A 21,372-nucleotide genomic window follows, 5' to 3' on the forward strand; every position below is an offset into this window, starting at 1 on the left:
GGCCTCTACAGCCAAGCCGGGGAAGCTTCTGGAACAGGCGTCTCCACCTGTCAGGGCCCATGGGCTCCCACCAAGTAGGGTGGCTGACTGATACCCTGCCAGGAGAAGCTCTTTCTTACTAGGGTCTTTGTGTGTTTGAGGGTTCTCAGTACTTGTCTACAGGGGCTAAGCCTGTGAGCTGGCAGTGTCAGTCATTCCCTGATGCTACATTGTAGCTCAGGATGTGTGGGCACCTGCACTGGGCTTCCAGCTGCAGGTATAGTATGAGCTTCCCTGAATCAGGAATCAGTTCAGCAGATTACAGTGCCTGCCATCTCCGAGGTAGAAACACTCTGGAAATAGAGACATGTTGGGGGGGGGGAGGACAGACAGCTCAGGTGATAGCGAGATTGCCCTTCAAAAACAAGGGTCTGAGTCTGATCCCCAGAACACATGTGGGAGAGTCAGATGGGGTGGCGCCTGTTTGTAATCTCAGAGCTTAAAGCCGAGATAGGCAGTTCCTAGGACTTTCTAGCCAGCCAGCCCAACTGAGTTGATGAACTCCAGCTTCAACGTGGGAGACTGTCTCACAAAAATAAGGTGGAGAGAGACTGAGGAAATTGTCCTGTGTTGAACACACACACACACACATACACACACACATGTACACGCATACACACGTGCATGCATGGGCAAGCACATGCACATGTGTGCACACATGTGCAAGCACATGCACACAAGCACACACATATACACATATGCAGACACACATGCACATGCACACACATATATACACATATGTGTGTGTACACATGCACTCATGAATGTGTGCACACATATACACACATGCACACAGCTCTGCAGACATTTTGCAGAGTGGCTGTGCTGTGCCTGGCACTGCCTGAGGGTGTGGGACCTGATAGTAGACTCAGGACAGCCTCTGTGTAAAATGGTGAAGCGATGGGTTTAGGGTCACATGTCCTCACTGGTGAAAAGCACAGAGGCCCACCATCACCCCTTGCCCTTGGCTGAGCCTCTGCAGCTGAGCCCTTGAATGTGGGGCTCAAGAGCTCCCTTTGGTTGTTCTTTATGTCCTCCACTGTCCCTTGGAGGACAGTGGTGGCCTGGGTCTGCTGGTGAGATAATTGTTCTCTCCTCCCTGTCCGATCCCTGACTTGGACGTGTAAGGTGCTCAGGTCACTGGAACTTCTGGAAACCCAGGGGGAAGGCCCCAGCCAGCTCCTGAGTCGAACTTGGGGAGAACTGAGTGGAGGAGTTGGTGTGACATCTTCTGATGTTCGTATTTCCTTGGATGGCAAGCAGAGCAAGGTGGAGGAGGCAAGCGTGTGTGTGGCACCTTCCTTTCCTCCTGCATTGCTGGTGACGGTTTTCAGGAGTGAGTTCTGCATCCGCTGTACCTGGCATCACCATCTAATGAACAATTGTTGAAGGGTCGAGAGGGAATTGATTATTTTCTTCTCTTTGGCGCCAGGGATCGAACTTAGAACCTCACTCACACTAAGCAAATGCTTCATCACTGAGCTACGTCCAAAGTCTTGGTTTTCTCAGTTCTGTCTCCAGCTCGTCCTCTGAGATAAGGCCTGGCTACACCGTCCAGGCTGACCTTGAACTCTCTGCAATACTCCTGCCTCCACATCTCTAGAACTGTAATTTCAGGGCACCACGCCAGACTGCATCCTCTTATGAGAAGTCTTTCTCTCAGTAGGACATTTCAGCTGCAGGTCGGCTATTTCACTATTAGATGACATTTGACAATGCCCGGGGACATGTTGCTTGTCACTGTGAGGAATAGCACAGAGGTGAGGGACACTGGTAAATACCTTGCAAAGACGGACACTCCTTCCCCCTCTCCTCCGTTACAGATTTCTCCTGGCTGGCACGGAGGTGGAGAATTACCCCAGTGGAGCTTGTGGGTAAAAGGATGGGATGGAACAGGCAGACACTACCTCTCCACTCGCCTAAAGCCTCGTCTCTGGTAATGATGCTTCCTTGGTTGTGAGTGGACCGAGGAGAGCCCAGCAGTCCCTGTCTGTCTGTCTGCAGCCCCTGCTCCTGCGCTGATCTGGTCCTCAAGAGCCCCTGCTGCTCCCACACCACGGGATGCTGGGATGCTGACCACTCTTCTTGTGAAGCACTGCTTGGGCCTGAAGGAGCTGCACAGCGAACCTCTCCTGGTTTGCTCCATGCTATTACTGGAGTGATAGAAACTGTGTTAATGACTTGCCTTCTTGTTGCTGTGACAAAGAAGCCGCTTAAGGAACAGAGAGACTTTACTTTGGCTCCTAGTCAGTCGCGGGGGAGGAGGCATGGAGCCAGGGACGAGAGTCTGGTCACACTGCATCTGCCATCAGGAAGCAGAGAGAGATGGAGGCTGGTGCCTAGCCGGCTTCTCTGTTTATGCAGTTTAATACTTCAGCCTGTGAAATGGGCACATCCACACACGGTAGCTAACTTAATCTAGATAATCCTCAACGGTTAAGGCCAGGGACTTGTTTCCATGGTGATTTAAAATTCTATCAAACTGACAATCAATATTAATGCCAAACGAATAAGCCTCCGGGAATGGGGATGGTAAGAGACCTGCATCTTTGGGTCTCCCTTACTGTATGCATGGACTGGCTCTTTCCTGGTTCTGAGGACCTTCCCACACCCAGCTCTGGCTTAGAGCCACTGCTCTGGGGGTCCAATCCCATTTTCCCTTGTGACTTCTCCAGTGGGCTCACGCTTCCACAGCCTCCAGAAGCACTATCCACACCCCACTCCTGCCTACTTTCCCTTCCTGTTCTGTGACACCAAGGCACACAGCCTGACACGGTCTGTCCCTGAAACTGCTGCTTCACCTCAGGGCCACCTGCCAGGTGCTTTGCCTGTGGACAGGGAGACCAGCATCTGGATGCCTCCGTCTTTGATATGAGGAAGCAGGGTGGGAGAGAGGTACACACATGGAGACAGTGTCGCCAGGGGCTGGGAGGATGCCTCAACAGGGAGACACCTGCCACGTGGGCCTGACGCAACGAGTTTGATCCCTAGAACCCACATCAAGGTGAGAGGAGGGAACTGAGTCCACACAGGTGTCCTCTGTTTTCCCTGTACACGCTAGGGTGTGGTGCCCTTCATTTTACACGGATAATGATGGTTTAAAAAGAGAGAGAGCCCCCATGACAGCTGTGGGCATCCAGTGACATCAAGGACAAGTCTGCGGTGCTCACCAATAGTCAGACAGGTGGACACCTGAATTTCTCTACCAGTGCCTGAGATACTTGACTTTTTGATAACTTGATATGAATTAACTACATCTAGGAGGAGGGGCCCTCAGTGGAAGAATTGCCTCTGAGAGATTGGCTGGTGGGCAAGCCTGTGGGCATTTTCTTGATTGATGATTGATGTGGGAGGGACTGGTCCACTGTGGGCAGTGTCATCTCTGGGCAGGTGGTCCTGGGTTGCATAAGAAAGTGAACTCACCAATACAAGGGGAACAAGCCAGTAAGCAGCTGTCTCCGTTAGGATTTACTGCTGTGAACAGAGGCCATGACCAAGGCAACTCTTAATAAGGACAACATTTAATTGGGGCTGGCTTACAAGGTTCAGANGTTCAGTCCATTAGCATCAAGGCGGGAAAATGGCAGCATCCGGGCAGGCATGGTACAGGAGGAGCTGAGAGTTCTACATTTTCATCTGAAGGCTGCTAGGAGAAGACTGGCTTCCGGGCAGCTAGGATGAGGGTCTTAAAGCCCACACCCACAGTGACACACCTACTCCAACAGGGCCACACCCTCTAATAATGCCACTCCCTATCTTAACTTACCTCCAAGATCCACTATGGTCGGGGCATGTAAACCAGACAAACCCTTCCCTCACAAGCTGCCTTGGGTCATGGTGTTCATCACAGCAAAACAGGACAGTCATCTGTCCTGTCTCCTCTTTCCCACTGGGCGCATTCACTGTCCCACTCCTGTGGTGGCTGCTTCTGGACCAGTGGGGGCTGAGCACATTTTCCTCTCCAGCCTTGGCTCTGTTCCTTTCACCTGGCCGTGCCTCATGATAGCAACAAGGCTGCTGCTGCTCCAGCTTCCCTTCCTCCACAGCTCTCTCCCGGTCGACGCCATCCAAGCCACCTATAGGCACGGCGCACACTGGATGCTCATCCCTGAACCAATCACTGTAGCCAGAGACATGTGATGCTCTGACTGCTTATGTCTGAGTCCCATGTCAGCTTCTGGACCCAGGATAGGAACTATCTCCTGGGGCTGAGAGGATGAGCCTCAGAAGAAATCAATCATGGTATAAGGAAGAGGGCAGGGGCAGAACATAGCCACCAACTTCTGGGACAGAATCACAAGCCCAAAAGACCAAAGTCCATGAATATGTACGTACCTACCCACTGCTTCTAAACCCCCACCCACTGCTTCTGAACCTGGGTGGGTCGGTGACATGTTCCTCTCCTCCCCAAACTGTCTGACCCAATCCCTGGTCACAATCTGAATTTAAACAGCAGCTCAGTCTGTTGGAATGGAGCTGACAATTAGTGATTTAGACCCAGAAGTGAAATTTCCAAGAGGCATTTAATTTAGACTTTAATTGCCATGATTTCCAGCGGCCTTGCAGGTAGTAATTGTTTAAAGACACTTAATGAAACTTAATCAGTCCATTACAACACACTGCCGGCCCGGGACGATCTGTGGACACTGTTGTCACATGCTGTGGGCACCTGCTTTTGCAAGGTGTGGGCGCATACGGGGGTACTTACGGTTTGAGTCAGGCTGCCAGCCTTACTGTTCTTCCTGGAAAGCCACCACATGTATTTGGAAGTCTGAGACCCGAGGGGAGCTCTAGCCACTGCGTCCCATTCCCCAGGATCCCCTAGGAGAACGGCAGCATCCTTGTCCTGTGCCCTTACCATATAGTTTTATAGATGACATGGTCAGAAGGTGAAGCTGTGCTCAGGCTCACCCTAGGCAGCATGCATCGCTGTTTTATTTTCTTTTTAATTTTATGGTCATTGGTGCTACGCCTTCATGGATGTCCGTGTGAGGGTGCTGGGTCCCCTGAACTGGAGTTACAGAGTTGTGAGTCTATGTATTATCTCCTATGTGGTTGCAATCCCCCCTTTCCTCTAATCCTGCCCCCAGCCCAGGCTGTGTTTTCCTTTGCATGTTGTGGTGATGAAGGGTGTTTGAATCTGATTTGCTGGTGGCAACACACAGCCATCAATTCTTTGGGAAGACACATCACACACAAAGTGAGTATAGCCCCGGTAGCCATGGGGGCCTCTCTGGAGGCTGAGGCAGGTGAGGTGCCTGTGTAGTGCTGCCCTGGGGCCTGCAGCCCATGTTGGCTATTACTGTTATTATTGGATCTGCAACATTCATTATTTTAGCCCTAACGGTGCAGAGGCGCTCTGCCAAGTTCTCTGTGTGTGGAGACAAGCTCGCATCTTTGCCCACGGGGAGACAAATGAACAAGCAAATGCCGCCATACGCCGTCCACTTGTGCCATACATTCAAGGAAGACAGAGTGGTCTCTTAGCACACCTCCGGGATATGTTAGGGGTGTGGACAGTGTGTGTCAGGGGGCTCTGAGAGCACAGAGAGGGCTTCCTGGGAATGTTCCAGACTGCCCTACCTGGAGAAGTGTAGCAGGAAGGGCAGGGCTACCTCTATATAAACGCCAGGGCTGCACAGCTGCAAAAGCATCTCCAGCAGGAGGACCCGATTGAGGACTGCCTGTGAGACCAAGGATTGCTGGTGCAGACGATGCCGGCCAATCGGGAACTGCTGTTTAGAAGAGATGCTTCCTTGGGAGCAATGGGGCGAGGGTGGAGGGTATGAAAGGGGCCCGCAGCAGGGTTCAACTCCAACCCCTCAGGGCAGGGAGGGTTGACAGCGAGTAGTTCAGAGCACAGAGTAACAGAGAAGATACTTTCTACCGTGTTCCCTTTGGGGACACTGCCACAGGACATTTGGTTGCAGCCCGAGCCTGCTTGGGCTTGGGTTTGGGAAGTGACCATGGCTTAGAACAGTGGGATGCCCTTAACGCAGGGCCTTCTACTGGCTTTGCAGTGATGCAGATCGTTACAGTGTTGCCACCCAACGTGATCCTGGGTAGCAGGGCTCGCTTTGTGTACCCACCTAGGTGTGGGGCCTGCATCCCCATGGCTTTGCTTATCTACGTTTCCAGTGAGGACGAAGACAATGGGTAGATTCTTGGCATCTGGGATGGATCAGTGAAGAGAACAGAACTGGCCCTTCTAGGGGCCTCTTCTCGCTGTAGGCTCTGACCCCCATCCAGGAAGCTAAGGTCATGAGGTCACCTGAGTCAGAAACATCATCCTCATCTTGTCGATCTCTCTGTGTTACAGGGGGCAGATCAGGGCTTACGGCCGCTCCCTCATGGTTCATATTTTTTGTGAGGTTTACTTCACTGAAGGGGTGTCTGTGCCTGTGCCTGTGTGCCTGTGTGTGACCCCCTTATTTATAATGAGAGACTATCATCAACAAAGATGCTCTCACCAGGGACAAGCCTCCAGGGGTTCTAAGAAACCAGTCCTCCCTCCCACCACCCTCCGTGCAGCCCCTGAACTCTGAGCCCAGAGGCCCTGGCTCCGGGAGCCTCCAGTGATCAGCTTGGTCTCTTCCCCACCAGCCAAGGGCTCACACACTGCAGGCAAAGCACTGCCCTTCCAGGCAAACTCCTGTTTCTCTCCACCAGGATTCCCTGGATCCCACGGAGTCCCTGGATCGTTGTTTTTGAGACCCCCCTCCCCCAAGGACAGATATGGGTGCTTCTGTCCAGCAACCTAGGCAGGCCAGCCAGTGGCCGCCCCTCCCCAGAGGGCTGTGCGGCCTGAGTGCTGCCCACTGAGCCCCTGGAGCCAGCTGCTTGGAGGATGTCCTTATCTGCTGATTTTTTTTGAAGCTGTATCAGATTTATTTGGGGCCCCAGGGATGGGTGGCGACAGCAGCCAGGCTGGTGGCGGCAACCACCGTCAGGACAGGCATTGTGGTGCCCCCAGAGGAAAGTTCAACAGATGAGGAGCTTTGTCTGGGAGCAGCCTCAGCCATGGCAGCAGCGGGGTTGGGGGCCTTTTATCTTTGCAATGGTTGGCTTGCTCCCCATGCCCATTCCCACAATGCACTGGGCTTCCCAGGGGCCTCCTGCTGTCCCCGAATTGCTGAGACACAAAGGCAGCTTCGGACTCTTTCTGTAACTTTTCTTGCACTTGAGCTGGGCTCCTGGGAGCCACTGGCCAGTCTCCAGGTGGAGCAGGAACAGATGCAGAGCCCGTATTAACGATCTTAGAATTATTTCTTGGCCAAGGAGGCTAGGGACAGAGTGTGCAGCCAGAGCAATCCAGGCTGGCTAATTGGGCAATTTAAAACTTAGAGTTTTAGAGTCTGGCAGCTCCGCTCCCCCTGACACCAGACCAGGATGGTTTAAGATATGGACATGTGTTGTCATGATCCTTTAGGGAGCCACAATGGTCCCAGTTCTGTAGTACCTGTCACTATGGTAACCGTGAACCCAACCTTCTCCTCTTTGGGTCTTTCTATCCCAGAAAGAGGTTGTGGGTTGGGATGTCTTAGATTTGGTTCACAAATAAGTTTCCCCATGTCCTCGTTTTATCTGCGTCTCAGGAAGCATAGCTTATCTGTCAGGTTTGCTTTGGGGACATTCTGCTTGCACAGGTCTACAGAGGACTTGGACAGGGACTCCCCACCCTTCTGGGAAAAGAACCTCCTGCTGGATTTCCGAATTGGTCTGGGTTTTCTGGAGGAACAAAACAAGTAGAAGATATATTTTATGGAAGGAGTTTTGTTAGATTTGCTCAGTCCTACGATGGCCATCTGCCCACCAGAGAGGCCAAGGAACTTGTAACTGCTCAGTCTACAAGGTCGGATGCCTCTGTAGTCCTAGTGTGGCTGGGAAGGCCTGAAGGATCCCCAGGGAGGCTGGTCTTCAGTCCCTGTTGGAAAGCCTGGGTTCCGAAGCCAGTGAAGTACGGAGATAGCAGAAGCTGTCACAAAACAGGCATGCCTGAAGAAGCAAAGGCAGGCAGCACGGCTTTGCCCTCTCACCACCGAGTTCAGGCTGCCTCCGGAAGGCGCTGCGTGCCCTGGAAGAGGGTCTCTTCCCTCAGTTGAACCTTCCTGGGAAATGCCCTTATAGAGCTGCCTGGAAGTTAACTAATGCCACATCAAATTCACAACTAAGATTTACTATCACAGCTTCTCATTGGATGATGGAATGTAGGTCCTAGGGTCCCTGTGGGAGTGGGGGGTGGTGGTTGTGTAGGAGGCCATGGCCCCTCCCCTGGGCTACCTGAAGTTGCACCTTAAAGATGGCACCTGTTGGCTATGGAGTTTGTGGTAAACAGGTCCATATTTGGTGGTGATATGTTCCCGCTCTTCTGGTTGGCTGAGGTCACGCCTGGTGAGGTGATGTGGCCTGCCACGATTGGAGTGGATAAGAGTATAAAAGGGCTTGTATCCAGGGGCTCAGGGGGGGGGGAGATGAAGAGGGAGAAGATGGTTCAAGGTTCCTGAATAAACTGCTGAGAGAAGAACTGGTGGTTGCGTCTTCCTTGCTGTAGTCGAGGGGGCGCGACAGGGTTGCCCCTGTGAGGATTACTGGTGGCTTCAGGGCTCTCAGGGTGGGTTTTTATAGAGACTGGGGATGAACCGAATGTTGTACTTTCCTTTTGTACTCTGGTGCTTTGGCACTCTATGGTGAGTTCTCTCTCTCTCTCTCTCTCTCTCTCTCTCTCTCTCTCTCTCTCTCTGTGTGTGTGTATAGGGTATGCGGAAAGTCTCTCACATACAAATGGCCAACTCTCAGGCACACTCAAGTGTCTTCCTTATTGGGCTCTCATACCCAGGTCACCCTTCTGTCCAGATCTCCCCAGGATCAGGGACAGCCAGGGTCAGCTCTCTCTCTCGGACTTGGGTCCCAGTGATTCCAGATTTAAACTCTGATGGTGGGACTTGCGGTTGATACAAAGGAGCAGAGAAAGGTGCTGGGTTTGAGGTCTGCAGGGAGATTGAGAAGGGCTGGGCCGGGCTGGGGGGCCCTTTGAGGACGGCCGCGGCTACATACAGTTCTTAGCAACATCTGTTGGGAAAAGACGAGAGATGATATAAACCTGTGGCCTCCTTTCCATGGCCCAGCCACGTTCTGTTCCCCGCCTTGTTGGAATTCAGGCAATGACACACGGTCTGTCTCTTGGCGGTGCTGTGTGTGGGGGATCCAGTCTGCGACTTTGGTCTCTCTTTGGCTGACCTTTGAAATCGCCTGTCACAGAGCGTGTTATACCTGAGGGCAGGGCAGGGCTTTATTTCATTCTTCTGTTGGGGAAAAAAAAAATCATCAAACAAAACAAAACAAATCTTCCACGACCCTTAGGGCCTCAGCTTCGGTGCATCTGCGGAGCTCCTGGGACAGGCATCCTGAGCAGAAGAAAATCCAGGGGTTATTGTCATCTTTGGAAGTGTGTGGGGACAGCCCTCATCGTCAGGGAAGCCTCCTCCTCTTTTGAGGACAGAAGACTTAACCAGAGGGGCTTCCTGGGAGCCTTGTCTGATGGAGCAGGGTGAGTAAGCTCCGGGCAGACCCAGGAGAAAACACATTTGACCTGTGGAAGGATGCTTCCCCCCTGGGGTTTGTAAGCAAGACTTTCACCCCAAGCTTGCAAAGGTCTGAGACATGTAAAGATCATGAGTTGAGATGACCCTGGCCAGTCAGATGTCATCGTCGTGCTCATCGACAGAGCTGAAGAATGATTTGCTTCCAGGATCACAGATGGTTTAGCTGGATCAGGTCCCCGAGGTGGGGTCTCTGACGGATTTTGTGGGTTACCCTCCACTCCAGAGACTCTGGTCTAGCATGGAGAGTGTGACAAGATATGGCCTGCCTCTGATCCCCGTGGAGTCTGCTTGTATACAAGCCTCTATAGGGTCAATGGTAGCTCTGAGGACTCTCAGGATGGATCTCACAGAGCCTGTGTAAAAACCATGTCTTGATTTTCTGTCTGTATTGTGATGTTTTGGCATCTGGTCTGTGGTTGGAGGGTGGACACCCCCTGTCTAGCCAGGGCAGATCTAGAAAGGCGAACTGACTGGGGAGAACCTCCCAAATGTGAATGTTCACTCCCAAGCTCCTCCGGTATTATCTGGAAACCGGTCATATTCCTGCTCAGATCCCCTCAGGCACGGGAAAGCCAAGAGCAGCTCTACCCCAGAGCCTGCCCTCTGCCTGCCCAGAGCCTGCCCTCTGTCTGCCCACCCTTCCCTGTGGGAACCGTGGCAGGAGTGGTCTTGCTCACTGCTGGCTCCATTCCCACTTCTGGGTTCTGGGAACCCAGTACACGTCTTTCTTTGTCAGTCACTGTCTGAGTCGCTGTCCTGTTGCAGTCAAGAGACACTTGTGGAAGGAAGTATTTAATGGGGACTTGCTTACAGTTTCAGAGGGTGAGTCCATTGTCTTCATGTTGGGGAGCATGGTGGCATGCAGGCAGGCATGGCACTGGAGCTGGAGCTGAGAGCATGTATGTGATCCACAAGTAGGACACACACACACACACACACACACACACACACACACACCACACACATACCTCCCACACACACCACACACATACACCACACACACACCACACACATACACCACACACATGCACACACATATATACACAACACACACAACACACACATGCACACACAAACACACACATACACATACATATACATATACACACACACACTATACACACATACATACATACAGACACATACACACCCACATACAACCAGACACACACACACATACACATACATACATACATACATATACATACACACATGCACACAGAGAGAAGAGAAGAGAAGAACTTGGTATGGGATTTCAAAACCTCAAAGCCCCCCCCCCAGTGACACGCCTCCTCCAGCAAGGCCACACCTCCTAATCCTTCCTAAACAGTTTCACCAGCTGAGAGTCAAAGTTCCAATGTAGGAATCTAAAGGTGCCACTCTTATTCAAACCACCACAGACCACCATAGTTCTTTCTATGTCTGTGTATTTTTTCGGAGTAAGCAAGTCCTGGGCACCCTTGACACATGTTGCAGAGAGGACCCCTGGGGAAGGACACCCAGACACCACCTTGCCCACCAGCCTCTCCCACTCTTGATCAACACAAGGTCAGGCTGTGCTGAGGGTCCTGGGGGTGTGAACCAAGAAAGATCCTGCAGACTTGCCCATGGGCCAATCTCAACAGAGACTTTCTCTTCCCAGGTTCATCTGGGTTTCTTTCAAGCTGACAACTTTGTGCATTGATCAAGGTCCACTTCCACCTCGCCTCCAGTATGGTTTTTAGTTGCTGAAAGTTAGATTTTTAGGGTTGTCATTGAGAACATCTTAAAAGCAGTGCATGAGGAGAGCACTGAGAAGAATCCAGGGGACAGCACATGAAGTCACATGTAAAAATGTCACCTTCAGAAGACTCAGCCCTTCACCACGGATGCACCTGCCTGTGAGCATCCCTGGGAGAGTGGACAGGGCATCCCAGGATCAGGGGTTAGCTCGAGCCTCTCAGTAATAGTAGAGGACAGGCCGGGCATGCAGTGCTTCCCACCTCGTCCCTGCTCTTCTTCTTCCTCCTCCTCCTCCTCCTCCTCCTCCTCGCAGAGGAGGGTCCTGGAGGCCCGGCTGCTGATCAAGCAGCTTCCACCAAAGATGAGAGAATTATCACAATCATGAGTCAGGGAGCCTGCCTCTGGGTGCTGCTGACGCCTGTATATTCCTGGGTCCCTGTCCCTGTCCATCCACTTGCCTCTCTGGTCCATGGTAGGGGGAGGGGGAGGTGCAGCTGCCAGGGAGCCCTTCCTGAGATTAGCCTGGACTCTGCTGGCAGGGAGATGGGAGTGTGTGTGTGTGTGTGTGTGTGTGTGTGTGTGTGTGTGTAGGTAACCCTGCACAGATAGCACAGACAGCATTGCCACGTAGAACAGCTTCCCAGTGTCGGCCACAGGGAGGAAGTAAGCAGCAAGCTGGGGACATGAGGTGGCTGCCTTCTTCTCACCCCACCATATCAATCTCTGAGGGCTATATCTGTGCCTATTCATGGCTTATAGCACCAGTGTGAGCCCCTAGACCCCAGGCTGTCCATACTAGGTTGCTCCAGGTATGTTTGGCACAGGTCTGTCTTGCTTACTCTCTAACTATGACTCAGTTTCCCCATCTGTGAGAGCAGAGGTTGCTCTAGGCAACCTCCGAGGCCCTCCTGGGTGCCCCAAGATTTTTATTTGTGTTTGTGTGAGACACCTACTTCGGGGTTGTCTGTCTCTGACGTGATACGGTGCTTCCCTGGCTGGGGACAGCGAGCTATTTACCTGATGACAGGTTCCTTGTCTCCCCCCTGAGCCCGGCAGTCGTGACGGAGCATGCAGGAGTGCCAGGGACATTTCGCTTTTATTTTCTTTCTTCTGGAAGTTCAATACTCTCCGAATCACCTCGGCATGGTAATACTATTTTCCTGGCAGGAATGCATTTATTGGAGCTGTCAGTCATTCCGGGCTACTCCATCTCAGCTCTGCAGCGGGCCGACCGAGCGGCACGGCCGCCTGTAATTTACTGGTTGATAGACCCAAATCGCTGCGCAGACCTTGCCGGTGGCACAAGTTAAGGACAAGCTGTCTGCAAATTGGTTGCCAAACAGGTTCATGGCCCTAAGTGACTGAATTTTCTCTCCTGGCTAATTTCCCTCTAGGGGCTGGCTGGTGGGCTCTCCAGGGTCGTTCTTTCAGGCCACGGGGCCTTGGGGAATAACTCATAGCTGCCGTATTTGCTTGAAAGTCCGAAGCCGGGTCTCCTCTGGAGAGGGAGGCTGGGGCTGGAAGTTACAATCCAGCTCGGAAGCAGAGCCGGTGGCAGAAAGCCACAGTTGCAATAGATCCAGGTAACCTGAGCTAGAGTTCTGCTGAGCCACTCAACTAATGCTGGCAGACGGACCACTACATTAGGGGCATCAAGTTCCCCAACAGAAGCATCACATCCCCAGCAGATGTATGCGGATTCTCTAGGTGTGGTGGTGCAGGGGTGGGGCTACAGCAGGCGTACCACTGCCTTGCAGTAGCATTGGGTCCCCACCAGGGGCGCTGTGCTCCTATTTAGTGTCAGGTGCCGCGTAGCAGGACTGATGGTAGGTGGATTCCCCTTAGCAGTAGCACGGTCCTCCATGTCACCAGCCAGCAGGGCCCCGTGGAACAGTCTGCTCTTGTCTCCATAGCTTATCATGTCCAGAGCTGCCCACAGTTTACTGTAGCTCTGTTGCTCACTGCGCAGTTTGAATGAGATGTCTCCAGGTCTCTGGCATTTGAGAACACAGTCCCCAGGGGTGGCACTTTTTGAGAGGTTTAAAAGGCGTGGCCTTGTTAGCAGAAGCACACCACACTGGAGATCTCACAGCATTGTGAGGTCATTTCTCTGTGTTTCTTGCTGTGCTTCAAGATGTTAGGTCCCAGCCACTGCGTCTGCTCTGCCATGGTGGACTCTCATCCCTCTGGGACCATAAACCCAAATAACAAATTTATGTTTATTAATGAATATTATTATGCATAGATTTATCACAGCCATGGAGAAATAGCTTAAAACACTCGCATCTTGGAGTTTTAGTTGTACAGTGGCAGGCCACGTGCAGTGGCGGGCCGGGCCGTGTCAGGCCTCCAAGTACAACTGTTTCCTTTGCTCCGATTTCTGGGCCAGAGCTGTGACAGTCTTCTGTCTCTCTGGGAAAAGCACCTGCCTCTGCCATCCGCTCCATCCAACAGTGAGCCCGATGAAAAACCACCGAGAGGAAACAGGAAGTCAGACTGAGACAAGCTGCCTCCGAGTGTGCAAAGGAGGCTGGCCATGGGGCTTTTTAGAAATTTATTTATTTTCTTCCTGTTAATGTGCTGGTCAAGTCAACTTGTCAGGTACCAGAGGCAGTGTTTTGCCCATTCTCTTCTTCCCTTCCTCTTACTTTCTCCTCATAAGCACACCCCTGTAGGTGGAGACCTCCCCTAACATGGTGACCCCTCTACCTGAATAGTCAGGACCCATGGGGCATTCTCAAGAGTCAGTGCCAGGGTTGGGAGCAGTGGGCACACAGCCTCAGTGGTCAGAGGGAGGAACAAGGAAGCCGTTGCATCAGAGTAGGGCCCCCACAGAACCGGGGCCTGAGTGCTTCCTGTCGGCTCCCCGACCCTGCCCCACAGCACTCCCTTCCCTGGTCTCGTTGCACCTTTTTAGGCATGGCAGGTGGATACGTAGGCTGCAAACGGCCCTGAGTCCCCTGTTCTCAGAGCCCACCCTGAAGTGGAAACTTAAGGGTTCTTTGGAAAGTCAGTTGTGTCGGATGGTATTTTGCTGGGGCAAGCACGTGACGGTGTGTTTTCCTGAAGCAGATACAGTAAAAAAGACGTTTTTGCTAAAGCAGACATATTAAGGAACATTTTGCTGAAGCAGATACAGGAGAGAGGATGTTCTGCTAAAGCAGGCACATGAAAGGACAGGTGAAGAAGGATTCTTTGCTAACAGCACACATGTATTGGTCTGCCTTATGTACACCTTACGTTGCATGGTTGAGCTGCATTTGTCAGGACTCCATAGAGAGAAACACACCAGGAAACTTGTGGTGGCGTGGTGGCGTGGTGGCGTGGTGGCGTGGTGGCGTGGTGGCATGGTGGTGTGCTGGCGGCTCCTTGTCACTTACACAGACTCAGGCTGATTGGCAGAGGGATGCCAGCTGAGACAGACGCGCGTGGAGTTTGGCTAAGAAAGACTCACATGTTCAGGCAAACGTGGTGTGTCTTAGTCAGGGTTTCTATTCCTGCACAAACATCATGACCAAGAAGCAAGTTGGGGAGGAAAGGGTTTATTCAGCTTACATTTCCATACTGCTGTTGATCACCAAAGGATGCAGGACTGGAACTCAAGCAGGTCAGGAAGCAGGAGCTGATGCAGAGGCCAGGGAGGGATGTTCTTTACTGGCTTGCCTCCCCTGGCTTGCTCAGTCTGCTCTCTTATAGAATCCAAGACTACCAGCCCAGAGATGGTCCCACCCACAAGGGAACCTCCCCCTTGATCACTAATTGAGGAAATGCCCCACAGCTGGATCTCATGGAGGCATTTCCTCAACTAAAGCTCCTTTCTCTGTGAAAACTCCAGGTGTGTCAAGTTGACACAACTTGTGGACGTTGTACATCGTGGTGCGCACTAGGCTCCGCACCACGATGTACAACGTCCACAAGCAGCACAAACATCATGACCAAGAAGCAAGTTGGGGAGGAAAGGGTTTATTCAGCTTACATTTCCATANTGCTGTTNATCACCAAAGGATGCAGGACTGGAACTCAAGCAGGTCAGNAAGCAGGAGCTGATGCAGAGGCCAGGGAGGGATGTTCTTTACTGGCTTGCCTCCCCTGGCTTGCTCAGTCTGCTCTCTTATAGAATCCAAGACTACCAGCCCAGAGATGGTCCCACCCACAAGGGAACCTCCCCCTTGATCACTAATTGAGGAAATGCCCCACAGCTGGATCTCATGGAGGCATTTCCNCAACTAAAGCTCCTTTCTCTGTGAAAACTCCAGGTGTGTCAAGTTGACACAAAGCTAGCCAGTACATGGTGTAAGTAGGACTGGACAGACAGAGTGACAGGAGTGGGGGGTGGGGTTTGGAATAGCTTGCTGGAAGAGCTAGCTGTGCAACGCCTCTTGGTCTCCCCTTCGCTGAGAGACACAGCTGACCACTTTTTCCTGGTGTCCCTGGTGGTCTCGGTCCCTCCTGCTGACTTACGCGGACTGCCTGAGGTCTGGCTGTTCCCGCTGGGTCATACCACCGCTGCTGCTATCCCAACACTACTGACCTGGACTGCTGGTGCATCCATGAAGTGTTTGCGAGTGGATCGAGTTGCTGCTGCTGACCCGTAAATTGAACTGAACTGCTGATTTCCTGACAACGCAGATGGGAATTGCTCCAAAGAACCGTTTCTAGACAGGTCCTCTTCCCCCTCCCCCATATCCTAATTCCCTTTCTTTCCCACTGTCCCTGGTGGGTGGTGACCTAGAAGGGAGGTTAAAGCATTTAAGAGCCATCATTAAAAGTAGACATTGAAAAAAAAATTAAAGCTACACCACCTAATAAGAGCACAGGAGGGAAAAAGAATCTAAGGGCAGGCCTTTCAGTAGAGGGAGGCCTGTCATTGGAGGAAGTGACTTTCAATAGAGGGTGGGTCTCAATGGAGGGCGGGGCTTTCAACAGAGGGAGAGTCTTTCATTGGCTCTGCTCACATCAGGTGACATTGTGAATCAAACAGTGCATTCTGAAGGTTCAAATTCTGTGTCTGAACACGGAGGAACTTCAGTCAGAGCAGGAGGGACCATTTCCTGGACGGGGAGCCCCTGTAGTCTGTCTCCATGTGTTTCACTTTATAAGAGAGTGGGAACAGGTTACCCAGAGGGTGTCTCTCAAACAGTCCCTAGGAGACGGGCCATTCGGTGTTTTTCTGTTCTCAGCCTTGCAGGAGAGTCAGCAGCCCTGACTGGATTTCCCTTCACAGCAGCCCCTCAGCTGCACTCTGGTCCCACAGCCGCAGGCGGATGGTTGGTTGGTGCAACCCTTTGGCTGCAGACCAAAAGCTCGGGAGAGCACTGGAGTGTGGTCAGCCTCATCAGACCCGAGGGTTCTGGTGCAGCTCCTGCAGCACTGCTTGGAAGAGAAGGAAAGGAGAGTGGGGACAATGAGAGAGCTACTGTCACGGTTGGGGGCCGCTAGGGATTCAAGGCTCCCTGACACCCCCCCTCCTTACAGATGGCCGAATGCTAGAGGAAAGAATAGTTTGCTAGTTAGTACTTGACCCTACCTGAGTGGTGGAGGGTTGGGAGCCAGGGTCTGTTCCCCAGATAAGCCACGCTGTGTCACTTCCAGAGTAGCTTCTGTCCCCAAGCTCCAAGGCAGAGCTGAAAGGTAAAATCATAGGTGGGGACCCATGTCCTGTGCTTTCCCGTTCCTCCGAGGAACCTCACTGGGTCCAGGCCTTTAACTTCCCTGTAAGCCTTAGAGGCAGGCGGGGGAGGCCGTTGCATTGGGAGGTGGGTGAGGCTGCTTCTGGAGCCACAGAACCTGAGTGTCTTGGGGAACAGAGGTGAAGTGAGGTGGGGGCAGGGGAGGGAGAGAGGCTGAACCTAGTAGCTGAGCCTGTTTTCATCTCTCTCTACAACTGATTAATCAACTTTTAGGTTTTAATAACTCAGTAGGTCCAGATGTTTCTATTGTATGCTACAAATGTTAATTATCTTCTAATTACTTATTAGGGGGCCTCATTGGCAGCAGTTGCCCCAGAAGCCAAATGAGCCCAAAGCTTCAAAAAAAAGGAGTAGATTAGCTAATGGCGTCTTCTGGCAGTGGGTCCCGAGGTTTCTCAGTGCCTGTAAGGTTCTCTCCAATAGCTGGTAGTTTTGGAGAAGAACCCAGAGTCCTCTACACTGGGGACCTCTAAAGTTAAGTGCTCAGAGCCTCGGGGACAGACTGACATGAGCAAGCTAATCAGTAATTGGTTATTCAATAGCTCACATGCATGGCCAGGCATTGAGAGCTCGGGAGGGTTGGTGAGATGCAGGGTCTGGTTCTGAACTGGGAGGGGCGGACATCTCTGGTGCTCAGAGGATCCCTGTGTCTTCTCTAGGTCTTCTCACCCATCTCCTCAGCCAAACCGCCGGGCATCTTATCTGATCCAGGGCCAGACCACTACACAGGAATTTGTCCAAACTGAGACTTTGGCGAATGGTGCGCCTTCCTGGGGCTCATAACAGTAGGATATGTGTGGTTTACTTTAATGAACAGATCTGAGCCTTGGTAGTGGGTGTGTTCCTGTGCCAGTTGCAGCTGATGCTAGTTAGCTGTTGGCCATCTTTTGTCAGAATGCATGAGGATCTGGATTGGATCGCTAGCATCCACATAAAACTCTGGGTGCTGAGGTGCACGCTGGAGAGGAAAAGACAGGAAAATCACCGGGGCTCAATGGCCAGTTTTGCTAGTCTTAGGGATAAATTCTCTCCACTGAAGGATTCTGCCTCAAAGGAGGTGAATGAAATTCCTGGGTGACACCCAAGGCTGTCTTCCAGCCTCCACACATGTAGCCCCTACATAGATACGTGTGCATACATCACATGCACACATGCACACACATGTGCTCAGACCACACAAAATCACATTTTTAAAAAAGACCAGTATCCAGGAGGCAGTGGAGGGCTTGTGGGGAAGGGCTGGTGTCTCTATGCACCCCGACTTGCCCAGTTGACACAGACATCCTGCAGGAGGCTGCCTGCCACGGAGGAACCTGCTTGTCTTCCCCCTTGGAGCTCTGCATCCAGGCCCATCGCAACAAACACTCACGTCTTGGCTTCCTCCTCCTGGACTCCTCTGCTATTCATGAGGATTAAAAATAGACAGTTCGAAGAGTAAAACAGATGGGTGTCATCATTGATCGGGGCAGTTTGTGGCAGGTTTACAGAAAATCATGACCTATTTTTTTTCCTGGTGTTGAGGTACATTGATTCCTGTGTAACCTGTGAAGCATAATTTATCTGTTTCTCCAGCTGCACTGTGGGACTGACACACACACACACAGAGGGAGAGGGGGGAGAGGGAGGGGGAGAGAGGTAGAGGAGAGGGAGAGGGAGAGGAGTGTTGTGCTGGGCAATGTGCAGCTCTTAGAATCCTCACAGCATCTGGTAACTCCCCTGTATGTTCATTCACTAGTTCACTCATTAATTCATTTTCTAATCCATTCTCTCACCCATCTATTAATCTATCCATCAATCCACCCATCTATTAATCATCCACCCATCCTTCCATCCATCTACTTACCCACCAACCCATCCACCCACCCAACCTCCCACCCATCCATCCATTCACCCATCTGTCTGTCCACCCACCCACCCATCCATCCACCCATCCATCCATTCATCCATCCTCCCACCCACCCATACATGTGTGTCCATCCATCCATCCATCCATCCATCCTTCTTTCCTCCCATCAATCCATGCTCCCTACTCCCCACCATCCATCACCTACGCTTCCCTCCATCCATGTTCTCATCCCTTTATTTTTCTTCCCATCTACTATTGTCCATCGCTCATCCTGGTTCCTTGCCCACAGGTCCAGGTGAGAGGAGAGAGATTTTTCCAGGGCTGAGCAGGATGGCGAGTGTCAGTGGCCCAAAAGAAACACACTGAACTGGGAGTCTTGTCGAAGCAGGAACTCAACTTTATGGCATCATCCTCTCGCTTATGTAAGTCTGGAACATAGGGAGGGGGATTTTTGGTGGGGAAAGATGACATAGGAGGCAGGGAAGGGTGATGGAGGGTATGGAGTGACAGCGCCAATGACGGAGCTCTACATCAGCAACGGTGGGACAGAGGCAGGGCCAAACAGGTCTTGCTGAGTCCCCCCACCCCCAATATGGAAGTGACTGAGACAGGTCTCAAAACTCCAGCCAGGCTTGGGTTTGTCCTCAAGGCCCAAACCATGGCCAAAATGGGGCCCAACACCTTCATCCATACTCCCACCCACTTATCTCCTCTTCCTTTCCCTCTTCTTCCCCTTCCTTCTCCTCCTCCCTCTCCCTCACTTTCCCCCTCCCTCTCTCTCTCTTTCTTTTTCTATCTCTCTCTTTTCATCAATCCACCCACCCACCACAGCCCATCTGTGCTTTTTTTTCAGGAAACACCAAGTAGTAGCCAGGGGACTAGAACATTCAGTTCTAAGGGCGGGCCCTGTGGTAGAAGCAGTTACACTGGTCTGGTACAGCTGCTGTCACAAAGTTAAGCTGAGTGACTGTGTTAAAGGATTTGTTTTCAGTCACACAGGAGCCTTGAGTCTTCTCCCAAGTGCTCTCTAGGGATTTGGAGAAGTGTTGCCTCTAATCTCCAGTACTCTCGTGGCCCACACTCTTCTGTTCCTTCGCCTGTGTTAGTTACACCAGTCAGGGCTGTCCCAAGGCCTGGCTGGTGCACGTCAAGCTTTTGTAGGATCTCGGGACTGGCTCTTGAGAGACAGATATCACACAAGGCCCACCAGGGAAGAGCGCAGAGCCCCTGAGCCGCTCTATGCTGCTCAGTGTCTTGCAGCTGCTTTAAGTAGCACGATCCTGTGTTGCAGTAGTCTGTACCTCAGTCTTGGTCCTGGGCCAGGCTTCATTCCTTCAACCCCGCAGTGAACCCTGCAGTGGTGGGTAGGGCCAGCCTCCTGCTCTCCTCACTGCAGGAGTCTCGACCCCTGCTTTCTGCTCAGTCCCAGGGTGTGGAGAGCCGGGTGAGAGAGACCAGGAGTTCCTTAATGAGGACAATTTCTGTTTTGCAAGAAGAAAAGACATTTGAGACAGTGTTATAACAACAAAGTAAATGTATCCATTTCAGTGTGAAGTACACATTTCAGAATTGCTAGGATGCTGGGGCTGAGTGGGGGATGGCAGCGTTTAAAAGCACTTATTTCTCTTGCAGAGGACCTGGGTTTCATTTCCAGCAGTCATGGCAGCTCACAGCCATTCATAACTCCATTTCCAGGGATCTCACACTCTCTTCTGGTCTGGACACTGCATACACATTGTGCAAATACATACATGCAGAAAAACATTAACATACAATAAAAATTAAAGAGAAAAGAATGGCTAGGATGATGGAGTGTATGTTACATATTCAACACAGTTTAAAAATTAATTCTAAATGTTAAAGAAAAAAACCCCTTCAGATCCATCTTCTATGGACTTGGAGGCTGGGGAAACTGTCTAGCATCTCTGGAAAATGAGATTCCTTCGTGCATATAAATTAGGATGGAGGTTACAAGAGACCCTGGTGCTTTTCTTTCTGTGGCTGATATCTGATGGGACTTTATATGATGTGTGTTTTTGCAAATGTTCCCTCCCACCCTGTAGCCTGTCTTTAAATCTTCTCTGAGGACCTTTAACAGTTTTTAATTTTGATAAAATCCAGTTTGTCACTTTCTAGTTTTGGTTTCTGTCTCTGTGTCTATCTGCCTGCCCCTTCCCTCCCACACTCCTTCCCTCCCTCCCTTCCTCTCTAATCCCTCCCCCCCTCATCTATCTCTACCTACCTACCTCCTTTTGACCTGGGCCCACCATCAGCTGTGTGTACTGTGGGTCTATTTTGGGACTCTCTGTTCTATTTCCCTCTTGTGTGTCCATGCCCCATCATCCTGTGTAGTCTTGAACACACTAGCTAGCAACAAGTCTTGAAATAGGGCAGACCAATGCCTTGTAAGACATTTATTTTTCACAATTGTTTTAGTGACTCTAGATCATTCACCTTCTAAAACAAACATCAG

Source organism: Mus pahari, chromosome 6, assembly GCF_900095145.1.
Source record: "Mus pahari chromosome 6, PAHARI_EIJ_v1.1, whole genome shotgun sequence".
NCBI lineage: Eukaryota > Metazoa > Chordata > Mammalia > Rodentia > Muridae > Mus > Mus pahari.